Genomic DNA, 12,627 nt, shown 5'->3' with positions numbered 1-12,627 from the left:
CACACACACACACACACACACACACACACACACACACACACACACACACACACACACACACACACACACACACACACACACACACACACACACACACACACACACACACACACACACACACACACACACACACACACACACACACACACACACACACACACACACACACACACACACACACACACACACACACACACACACACACACACACACACACACACACACCACACACACACACACACCACACACACACACACTCTCTCTTAGTTCGGGGCAGAGTCCAATTTCCCGATTCAAGCATACAAGTAGAATGCAGAAATGATTTTCTGTAAACGCAGAAATGAGAAACGCAGAAAAGACACGCGATGGACTAATTAAAGCGAAGCTTTATTTGGCTAGGCGCCTGTCAGTCGCCTGTGCGCAGAAAACTATAATCATCAGCATTGGGTCGAGCGTCGTCGTCTTCTACCGCAGCTGGCTCGTTGACGCCCCTCGGGTTGCGCTCGTGCTCGGCACGCGCTCGTGCCACTGCTCCCGCGTTCGTCGACGTCGTCTTCTTCCACACCTGGCTGCTTTGTCGCTAAACATTCCAGCGTAGAATTTCAGTTATCTTCTGTCGTCGTATTGTGAAGGCCGCGTTTACGGGGTATGAGAAATTGCTTAAGAGGGTATGAGCCATTTATTGTCTTACGGGACGGACAGATTACATTTTGAAGGAATTTAATTTCGTAGAATCGCAAGTGGCAATGGCTGGCGAATGCTGCTAACCACGCTGCCGAGCAAACTCGAGACATCGAACGCAAGCGACAACGGCGGACTGTCATACCGTCAGTGACGTCGTTCTCTCCGTCGCAGCCGAACGTGTGTAACCTCATTGGGAAACACAAAGACGTAACCAATAATTCAGAAATACTTTAATGTACCGTCGGGATTAACCCAGTGATAAACACCGGGGCCGCAAGTTTCAGCTTCGCTGGTTAACCACCTGTACGGAGTGCTTGGGCGGTGATTTTTTGAAAATAAATTTCTTCAGTTCGAGAGATTGAGTTCGGTTGTGGTGACCATAGGCAACATAATTTTGCTTCAGGGCATCGTATTTTTACAATAAATTCCAAAAATTGATAAGTTACAGAAATGATGCACGGAGTTTACAAGTCCCTAACTCAGCATCAAAAAACAGATATCACCGTTTTGAAAACTGCATTTGTTATAGCACCAGAAAAGGACCAATTTTCTATATAAACTTACAGTTTATGGAAAATCGTTACAATGTGGACGAGGGCTTTGCGAAGTCCTGCTCACAAAATAGGTGTATAGTTTAGAGCGGGGTATATTAGATTAAATTTACCCACTGAGATTTATTATTCGGTGGAGTTTACGTCTTGTTACATATATGTATCCAGGGTGTCCCAGCTATCCCGCAGCACGATTTAAAAAAAGAGGAACGGCGTTACGCGAAGAAAACCTAGTGCGTATTGTTTACAGTGCAGTGGAGTAGCCATCAGTATTTTTTGTTGCTGAGATTTAATTAGCTAATTATAATTAATTAGCTAACTCGAGAAATAGTGCCTTAATTATCAAAGCGTCAATGAGAAAATTGCAGAGCGACATGAAAAACTACCGATACAGCTTTCTGTTGCTCAATACCTGTCACATAAATGTCTTTTTCCGAGCGTGAATGGAGCCCGCGAATACACGCAGAATTGCCGCGCGACTGGCCGCTCGAGGCACTTTGCATGTATTCGCGGGCTTCTTTCACGCTCGGAAAAACACTTTTATGTAGCACGTATAATATATATATATATATATCTATATATATATATATATTATTCATAAGAAGCCAACAAACATTGACACCAAGGACAACATAGGGGAAATTACATGTACCTACTAATTGAAATAAAGAAATGATAAATTATTGGAAATGAAAACGGATGAAAAAACAACTGCCCGCAGGTGGGGAACGAACCCACGTCTTCGCATTACGCGTGCGATGCTCTCACCATTGAGCTACCGCGGAGCCGTTTTCCCATCAACTTTCTGGGGTATTTATGTTTTACAACTAGAACTAACCCTGGGAGTGTTAGCCAGCGCCAGCGCCACCCCAGAAAGTTGATGGGAAAACGGCTCCGCGGTAGCTCAATGGTGAGAGCATCGCACGCGTAATGCGAAGACGTGGGTTCGTTTCCCACCTGCGGGCAGTTGTTTTTTTCATCCGTTTTCATTTCCAATAATTTATCATTTCTTTAATTCAATTAGTCAGTACAAGCAATTTCCCCTATGTTGTCCTTGGTGTCAATGTTTGTTAGCTTCTTATGATTAATTAATAAAAATCGGGCCTCTCGGTTCCCTTTCTCGTTCATATATATATATATATATATATATATATATACTATCGCCGACTTACGGCCGCATAATGTGGTCAAGTATTTCCTGAATAATTTTTTTTTAGTAAGCCGGTAATTCACGGGCGCTTTTTCGAACAGCATTACAGGAGAATTTTCACTCACTTACCATGGTATCCAGTATCTAACCGACGTGGACCGATCCCGAAGGTCCTGCAGTGAGCAAATGTGGGCAGTTTCCGAAGGCAGTGCAGTTTAAATACACTTTGTCTCGAAGCGCTCGCTGTGTCACAAGGAAAGAATGCGAGGAACTAACAGGTGAAGCAAGATGTTTCACAGAGCGACTTCTGCTAGAGAGAAGCAGGCATGCGGTCGTGGAGTACTGTTTAGTGCATCCGGCTGCTGTCCTGGAAGACAGCTTCAATCCCACCGACGGTCACGCGTTTCTTTACATCATTAGAGGTAGACTTCACCCTCTTTTAACGTATCTAACGGAAATCTCGAGGTGTGTTAAGCGTTCGCGGGTGCGTCATAATGCGCACGAAGTTGCAACTCTGATTTAGGAAATACGAGGTGTAGTAACGTCACCTGTTAAATGAGTGAACAAGATAACCCGTGACGCATGCATGCACCGCTGTCGAGACGTCACTGTGTCACAGGGGTCATAGTCATGATAATATAAGTAGGCTTTCGCATACTTAGAGAGTGCCGGGAGCGTTCTTGACTATTTGTTAAGCTTTGCCCGAGCATAGCTGATATCGTGTCCCTATTCCCTAAAAAATTCAACTTTGTAGCATGTTGAGTTCTTCAAGACGTTGGCCGAACTTTCTGCGAAGTTTGTAATATACGCTTCTAACGCTCTGGATCGCTTCTATCAGCAGACTAATTTGCTTCAAAGGCTGTAATTAACCTACATCGCTTAAACTTTTGTTAGACGTTACCAGGACCATACTGCATATTTCAAACTAACACAATGTGACTCGTTTAGTTAGGCCACCCGGGGACTGGAAAACGCAACTAGTGAAAATGGGGCCCGGTCTTCGTAGTTAGCAGCATGGTTTATAAGAGAAGACAGGATTCAAGCTGTATTAAATTTCGCCTCGTCTAATCTTTCGAATCTGCAGTATTGCTCACTGAAACCACCGTAGTTGCTCAGCTAATCTTTTAATTACTACTTTTTAGTATATGTGCTTTTCGATTACAATAAATAGTTGAAAAGAATTGAATCCTGAACACACGTTTTGCACGTTTAAGTCTCTAATGTAAACAACCAAAAGGTAAAAAAAAACGGGACCTTGAGTTTAAAGCGCCGCGAGTTTAAAACAGCGATTTGAGATCACTGCTTGAATGAGCTGAATGTATTCTTGGGCTTTGAATTCTTGCCGGAAAGTACCACTCGTCGGCAGCACTCACGAGCAGTCACGCGTCTTGAACTTCCTAAACTGAGATGAGCGAGTAAATTTGCTCTTAGAGGCAGCCTCGCTTTTCTGTTGAGCGCTGCTAGCTAGCGCTCCTTGTCTTCGCCGTTTCTTTGTATACAGGAACAAGTCATGTTTGCTTCAACTCTGCTGATTTTTTGTCACCTTGACGCGTCTGCACACTATATTGAAAAAAAAAGAAAAGAAAAGGACTGACAAGGATACGAATGTAGAAGAGGAGGTTTATCCTCTTTCAGCAGCGAGAGCTTAGCAAAGGATGTGCCCAGGATGAAGAGAGGCTTCCTTTTTCCCCGATGCTTGCGGATGTGGTGTGTGGATGAAATGTTTGCTCTTGTCTTTTGCGCACAGACGGAGGGTGAAAGAGACGATGCTTGCCTTTATCACTCTCTTTAGGCTCTCTAATTGCTGTCGGCTGCACGCGGCGCGATGTCCGCTTCCCGCCTTTTCGTTGTATGCTTGTGACGGCGTCCTTGGACGTGGTTTCAGTGCGGAATATGTCCGGTTAGCTACCCTACTTCAGGGAAGGAATATGAGGGAATATCAAGATAGAAAGATAAGGTTCCCTGAAGACCGATGCGCACAAGGAAAATGTGAAGCGAACACATTAGCACCTGCATAGATTTGCGGTCCGATCAACGGCGAGGTCTGTATTGCAGTATCTTGTCTGTGTGGACAGAAGCCGGTCGTCAAATCGTGATCATGTGCTGGAGAGCGGCTGTCTCGGTGCATGAAACTGAAGACAGTCACACAACAGGAGGTCAATAAATACAAAGAGCTTGAGGGACCGTACATCTGCCTCACTAAAACCTCCCTGCGATCTCGCTGAAGCCGGACGTGACGTCGAATCATATGCGACCTAGATAAGTTGTCGGCGTGCAAATGCACTCTTACACAGATTTGTTACGTAAAAGAAGTGTTGCGATTGCGCGCTGCACGAACAGAATTCGCAAAGCTCGCCTTTCATAAGGAGCGTTCGTCAATACCCCCCTATAGTTGCTGTAGTACATTCGAGACTCGCCGGTAACCTAGCTTAAATTGACAGTTGAGTAGGTTGTTTTTGCGTGCAATCTGATAAAGTGTGTCCATTTTAATATATGTGGCTTCGGTGCTCAGGAAGTAAGGTATCGCAGACTGAATTGGCAAAGCTTTTTGTTGGCAATCGCTGTTCGCCATTGACCGGCTGCCTCCTTCTAAAAGTACGTCCAGCATTACATTTGGCTGTTGCTTCCTCTTGCGAATAGCTAAATGGTATGAAAGATTTCGTATATATACAGGTACATATACTAATAGTCCATCATCCGCAAGCACTGGTAATAGAGAATGGTAGCTCATAGAAAGCAAACGTGAAAAGACTTACGGCCAAAATGAAAATATTAAGAGAACGAAAACAAAATGCACCTACTTACACGTGGCAGAATACACGTACACCAACTTACTTCCACTGCTCGGGCTTTGTAGTGTAGCAAAATCTCGGCCCTCAGTAATTTTAGTTTCCAATCTTCAGTCAGAGATGCCGAAGTAACCAGCTTGCGTAGTAACAATGTTGTCATCGCAAGTATTACTGCCTTTCCGTATCGGCGGTAGCTTGTTTGCTAATACACCCAACGCGGATGCATTCGCGTGCTAATTGAAAGTTGGCGGTGAACATCAGCGTGAAAAGTATGCAACGAACCTGAAAACCCTGTCATATCGCGATACCTTAGGGCATAGTCAGAGAGTGCCTTTATTATTTTTCGAACCCGAGCTACGACAGCTCTGACATCGCACACTTCGCTTCACGATTAGTGCATGTTAGCATAAGGCAGCGACTTTTGTTTTCACAAAAAGAAAAAGAAAAACAAGAGTGAAACAGTGTATCAAGGGTTGCTGAAGCCCGCATCTAATCTCACTCATCGATCGGAGTGAGAGCCCTGGAATTTTCGCGCTCCATTGCTCGGTGACACTAATTACCGGCCTAGCCCGACGCCAGAAAGTTGTACCACAGCTGGTTTCGAAATGACGACAGAGCGATGCGCTGCGTGTTTTATACGCCCCAAAGTATGCCCCAGGTGTTACAGCGGTACCCGATATATCGCTTCTTCGGGACGCGCGGACGTCACGAGTCAATCACTCGCACACTCTTTACAGGTTTTTCGCTTCCCTCTTTCCGCTCGTGCGATCTGTTGCGCCACGCGACACAAATGCGACAAACTGCGCGCTCCACAATCTGCGACAGATCTGCGCGCCCCACAAATGCTTGCAACAGGATTGCTCGTTGCGCGTTTTCTTGCAGGTCGATGCCTCTTACAACCTATTTGCGTTGTCGTTCACTCACTTTCTGGGACTATATACTGCGAAAATAAACGATCATATTAAGACACCTGCTCTGTCCCATGACAGTGTTCTGCTGCCAAGAACGAGGTCACGGGTTCGATTGCTGGCCGCAGTCGTGCTGTATTCCGACAAACGGAGAACGCGCGAAACGCTGGTGCATCGAGAGATTAGGCTACACGCGCTGAGTAACAGCAGTTGGTGAGAATTAAACCAAAGCCCTCTACTATACGGCGTCTGTCGTAGACCATTGTTGCCTTCAGGACGTTACACCTAACCGCTTGTATCCTGGAGAACATCACACTTTGAACAGCACGATACAGGACAGAGTAGAGCACTGCGCGGACCCGGGCCGACCCGAAAGCCCTGGCCCGTCCCGGCACGCGGATCGGACCAGGCCGTCCGAAGCGCTTGTCGGTGGGCTCGGGCCGGGCCCGGGCTTGAGGCCGCGCGCCCGGGTCGGGCCTTCGTCGGGCCTAAGGCCTAAGCTGGGCCTTTCGAGCACACGCGAACGTTGTGCATTGCATGGTTCAATGTATTATGTGCCAAGCTCCAGTGACACGTACAAAAAGATGACTCTTATAGTTTACCTTAGCAAAGAAAATAGGAATGCAGTTGAAGTTCTCATTTTTTGCTTTTCCACAAAAACGAACCATGTTTCCGCGTAAGGTGAAATAAATTATAGAAAAAAAAACGCTCTTCACGCCATTTCCAAGCCAGCGCTTTTGCGAGTGCACTTTTACCAGTCTCGATACTATTAGATTATTTTAGCGCTACAGCATGGAGTGTCTACTTATACGTTTATTTTATACTGTAAGCTCGTGAAATTGCCTGCTTATATATATGTCATAGGAAGCCACGAAAGATACCACCAAGGACGACATCCACTTGTCATCCACTTTCATTCATTATCATTTCTTTAATTCAATTAGTAAGTAGAAGTAATTTCCCCTTTGTTGTCCTTGGTGTTTTTGTTTGTTGGCTTCCTATGATATGATTAATAACGTCGGCACCTCGGTTCCGTTCATATATATATATCGAATTGGGCAAAGTCAATTTCTGCGGAAAACAGCGTCGCTGTTCTCCGTGAGATTTCGCAGTGGTAGAGTATTTGACTCCCACGCAGCGGGCGCGGATTCGATCCCGGAGGAACCGGGTACTTTTTTCCGCATTTCTGGCGGCGGCGGCGGACACCATCGTGAACCGAAACGGCTGTTGTAATGAGCCCATAACAGCTTACGCGGTAAAAAAAAAAAAAAAAAAAAATGCGCAGCCTGCACAAAGTTCTGCAAGGCTGGAGAAACAGCGGGGCTGGCGATCACCTAGCTTCTTCGAGTTTCGCTAGGCTCGGCTAAGTTTTCCTAGGCTCCGGCTTAAACTCCGGATGAGCACGCAATCGCCGCATTCGTTCTCGGCTGGCGCCACGACGAGCTTCCAGCTGAGCGGCTGCTTCTTCGGGAGTCTTGTACTTCTTTGGCCGTCCCATGTTACATTTACTCAGTGCGACGAAGGCTGACGTGGCCTGGAAGAAGCGTGGTAGGAAATGGCAGAACACCGCTATAGAAGAGAAGAACGAAGAAGTCCGCTAGAAGACTGGGCGAAGAAGACGGTGAACCCATGACGTCGATATCTAAGAGTTGAGCAGGAGGAGGACACCAGTGGCCCTGCACCAGTCGAGCTTGATCCTCCACGACCCACGGCTGTGCACCGTGGTCGCCAGCAAAGGCTTAGTCCGAGGACAACGGCCCCGTCCTATGCTACGTGGACAACCTCGCCCTCACCGACGACAACGCTCGTCAGGCCAGGCCAAATTCTACGGAGACAATCCTCAGCAGAGATGCCAGCATTCCACCGGGCCATGTGAAAAAATACACCAACTCAGTTATGTAAGCGCCACATCGCACGTGACTTATTAGGACGTTTTAAGAAGGAGAGATCAAACTGAATGAAACGATTTTTTCGGTTGTAAATAGGTTTGTCGTGGACTTATCGGTGTGGTACCTTAAAAGTGTGTTTTTGTTTTGTGTATCTTTGTCCAGATTCATGTCTCGTGCGCCTGTAACCGGTGCGGCACTTAGCTACTGAGACCAACACGGGACACGAACGTAACTTCCTGAGCGATTTTGCAAAAGCACTGTGAACAGCGCTCGGACGGCTTCCACCACTCCCACCCGGGCAAACTCTTTGTCGACTTCCAATGTGGGGTCAGTAAACGCATCGTAAAAACCAAAATTTAAAAATTACTTGGTAGAAAATCCCACTAAAAATTTAGTTGCCTATTTGATTGTCACATACACAAGCTAACCTTTATATTATTATTATCGATAATTTCGTTTCAAAGCAAGAATTTGGGACTTTAATTGACATAGCGTTGCTGGCTAATACCGAACATGCCGCCACTTGAGGTACTAAAGCAGCTGTGAAAAAACGCTCAAATTATACTAAAACCACAGTTCCTACAACGGTGCGTAACTTTTCAAAATTTTAGCCTCCTTTAACGAGCATCTCAATCTTTCCTACCACATCTCAGTTAGAATGGCAAGCTCCGATTCAAAGAAATTGAGTCACTTACGTATCCTTACGTGATTTAAATGCGAAAGCATATTGACATCTCTAAGTTATTACCTTACACCACTCTACCTTATTCTACCTTGCATTAATTTGTACCCACCTTGATCCACTGTAATCCACCTTAATCCAACTTAATCCATCATAACCCACTTCAATCCACCTTAATCCTTATTGACCAATCTTATAACACTTTATTGCACCTTAATCCAATTTTGGGAGTGGACCAAGTCGGCTTTTTGGGTGTGGACCACGGCGTCCGTCCAGCGCCATGGCTTTTCACTGTGACATTTCGCAGTGCGAGCCACAGCAGGTTCAGCGCCGGGAACGTGAGGTCATGACTTGGCTTGTGGGTTTTGGTACCATCGGATGTTAACGCCGGACAGACATCGGATTTGTCGCTTCATGGGACATATAATGCTTTCGCCGTAAAAATCAAGAACGATACATGCCGGTAGCGACCTTTGTCTTTATCCCAAGACGCACACACATGACCCCAAGAAAGAGATGTGGTGAGTGCGCCAGCATCAGTGGTAAAACTGCACAGACTGTTATTGTGGACGCTCACAGCGATATCTCCGCTGAGGTCGTTTTGAGGTCGTGTGGTCTTGGATGATGGTGGCAGGTCCGGAAGGTGTGGCGAAGGAAGACATTGTGTGTGATGCCTGTCTGGCACCCTTGGTTGCCCGAATTACGCGCAAGGCGTTCCCTGTACAGTAAACAGTCGGCGGCACAGCGCTGTGGGCATCCCCAAGAGATTTGGATTATCAAACAAGGCTAGTGATAAGATCACACCATTGCGCCTTTCCTGTAACGAAGAGGAAGACCGTTGATACAATTTAGACGTGGATGAAACACTGCAGCAAGAAAGAGTGGTTTTGAATTCGGTATGCACAAATGTGTTGTTGATTTGGTTGTCCTGTGTTTTGAATTCGGATTCTAATTGCACAAACATTTTTATAGATATCGTATTCAGCTGAAGAGGATAGACAGCTGTGCAAATACAAGTTCTTCGTTATATTCATGGTTACAATGAATGCTACCACAAAGATTCGTTCTTGAACAAGACACTTTGATGGCTAATGGGTTCATTTTATCTATTCTGTGCCAACTGTACAATGCCGGAAGAAGTATAACACACAAGAGAAGAGACGCGAAGACCTTCGAGAGTGCGCCACCGACTGGATTATTCTGCAAGTCAGTAGGTATACCTGCAACTGAACTTTACGTGCACCATCACAGAGTTTATCAAACGAGCCGTTCCTCACTATTGTGTCTTCGCTTCTGTCGCTCTTTTCCCCATAATCACCCTTTTATCGCACACTAGTCATAGGTTCATGGCTCTTCGCTGCCCTACTAGTATCACCATATACAGCTGACGGGAAATTTTATAAGCTAGTAAAACATGTCACCTCGGCACGTCATGAATTAGTACGGCATCACTCACACTTTCCTGCGAATAGTTGACGTATCTGTATGTGTGCATGGATGGGTGTGCCATGGCACGACAACTGATTCATTTATTTTTCTCTCGCTGTTTTCTTTTAATGTGCATTTTTAAATTATGCGTGCTCCTCAAAAATGAAATACGTGTTGGAAGTCAGCGGACTGTGTACTCTTCTCCTTCTCGCCCTCATTCTTATTGCTTTCGTTCAAATAAGAACGTGTCTCTTTAAGCGAAGAGCGAAAATCACGCCGGCCATCCGTCCGCAATGCCGTGAAGGCGTTACTTTGTCTTCATTTCCTTAAAATATTCACTGTCCTGTGTCGTCACCTTTGCCCACATGGCACTTTCCTTGGGCGCATATGTCTTCAAAAAACAAAACAAAATCTGGTCTCTCTAATTTTTATATTCCTTCCTTCCCGTTCCCCTACGTGGGGTAGCAAACCGGGCTTCTTTTTCTCGCCCTATTTCTGTGTGTTTGTGCGGTTGTTTGTGAGATGTTGATGCTTTTATGCGGCACCGGTTGTTCGTTTTCAGATAGAATTACATACTATACAAGACCAAAGGAAAGGAAAAATCACATAGAATCCGCCACTCATACTTCCGCTTTTCCAGTTAACCTTCCTGCCTTCCCCTCGTGATATCCTCTCTCTCCCTCTCGCCTTTCCTTTTACGCCTCGCCGTCTTCGTGGCTGTTCTCTCGCCATGGTCTTCGTCACGGCTAGACAGACAATAGCCGCGCTTTTTTTACGTGGGCTCATTACGGGACTGTTTGGTTTTATTTGCAGTCATTCTCTTCCTTACAGCCTTACTCTGCTGCCTAAGGAGGTAATGAGTAAGTCAGAAAATGGTTGATGGGAGCAGGGGGAAAAGGGATGGTTTTACCCCAATTCCCTTCGTCGTCGTCGTCCTTGCCATATACTGTCGACGAGTTACCGGGTCACGCCGTGTTTCGTGCTTCCAAGCTCCGCTGGCTTTTCTCAATGTATATAACTCACTGGTGTCTCCGCTGTTTGTTCAGCTTGTTAGCCGAGTTTGTGACCGATGCGGCGAACAAAGACAGAAAGAATAAAGAAGGAAGTGGAGAAAGAAGAAAGAGGAGACCAAGAAGAAGGAAAGAAAAAAAAAGATTTAATGAGAGGAAGAGAGGCGGCGCGCGTGCGTGTGTTTTATTGCTGCTTCTCGCCCTTTTCGTCTCGACAAAGCTGACCTTTGTTATTGTTTTTTTTTCCTAATTTATTCGCGTGCACATTTTGCGATCTCTATCTGGCTCTTTTATCGCTCTTCCATCCGCACAAGTCTCCGCCATTGTGAGGAGGCCGGAAGAACGAGCTATGATATGAATAAAATGATAACAAATAAAAGAAGCGGCGGAACGGAGACGTCTCCTTATAACGGCGGGTCGTAAACGCAGCAATAGCTCGCAATGAGTTGGGCGGCATGGATTCCACGCACAGCGGCACAGCTTGGGAAAGCCTCCCCCGTTCACTGCCTCCTCCCCTTCAATCTCCATTTCTGTATCTCCCCTTATATTCTATATCCCGCGTTTTATGGGCGTAATGAGATCTCGCACTTTTGTTATCGGCACAGCTTTTAGGGCCCGACTGTACGCTGCTTGGAAACTGGGAAAAACTGAAGAAGCGAGCGGCGTCAAGGCACACTCTGGGAGGCAGCAGGGGGGAGGGGGGGTCATGGCAGACCAGAGAACATGCTGGCGGGGGGTGGTGTAAAATTTTGTCATATTTTCCTACACATTTTCGTTTCCGTTATGCGCCGCCCAATGCCTTTTCCGTTCGTGGTTGCTTCTATATTAGAGATCCGCGAGGGGAGGGTCACATCCGAGTCGCTTTAAAAGCGTCGTCGTGCAGTTTTGATGGAGGGCCTGCCGAAAAAAAAAAAAAAAGAAAGAAGCCGGTCTATGCATGCAGATCCCGTCATACGCCCGGGCTCTTTATAGTGATACGTGCGGTATATTAATGCACGATTTCCGTTCCATTCTTCTGGTTGATACATTATTATCACTATGGCGTATAATAAATGAGATGACGGAAAGAGAGAGCGAGAAGGGGCCTTCAAGAAAACTAAGTCGAGCAGTTATGTTCCAGACGAACTGCTTCGGTGAAATTGGGGCGTTTTGGCAATATAAAAGCTGAAAACTATTGACAGCGCGAACCGACACGAACGACACAGAAAATATACCCGGATAAGCGCCGTGTTTGTTTTCTGTGCCGTTCGTGTCGTTTCGCGTGGTCAATAGTCCTCAGCATGGATTACCAACGTGCCCAACGTGCCGTCCTTTTGACGCATGAAACCTGAACTCGGTTGAGCCCGTTTATTGCTGTTTACCTCGCGTGATACGTCGAAGGACCGTCGAAAGCGATTTTATGCTGGCTGCGAATTATATTTCGCTCATTCGTACTGCTGCCCGTAAGCACGGTCATTGGGGTTAGTCTGCTACATAGTATATGCGAGTCTTCCTGTCGCGAAAAAAGAATACAAGAAACAACAAAAACAAGAATAA

This window comes from Dermacentor silvarum, chromosome 3, assembly GCF_013339745.2.
Source record: "Dermacentor silvarum isolate Dsil-2018 chromosome 3, BIME_Dsil_1.4, whole genome shotgun sequence".
Classification (NCBI taxonomy): domain Eukaryota; kingdom Metazoa; phylum Arthropoda; class Arachnida; order Ixodida; family Ixodidae; genus Dermacentor; species Dermacentor silvarum.
Note: the sequence above shows the minus strand (reverse complement) of the source record.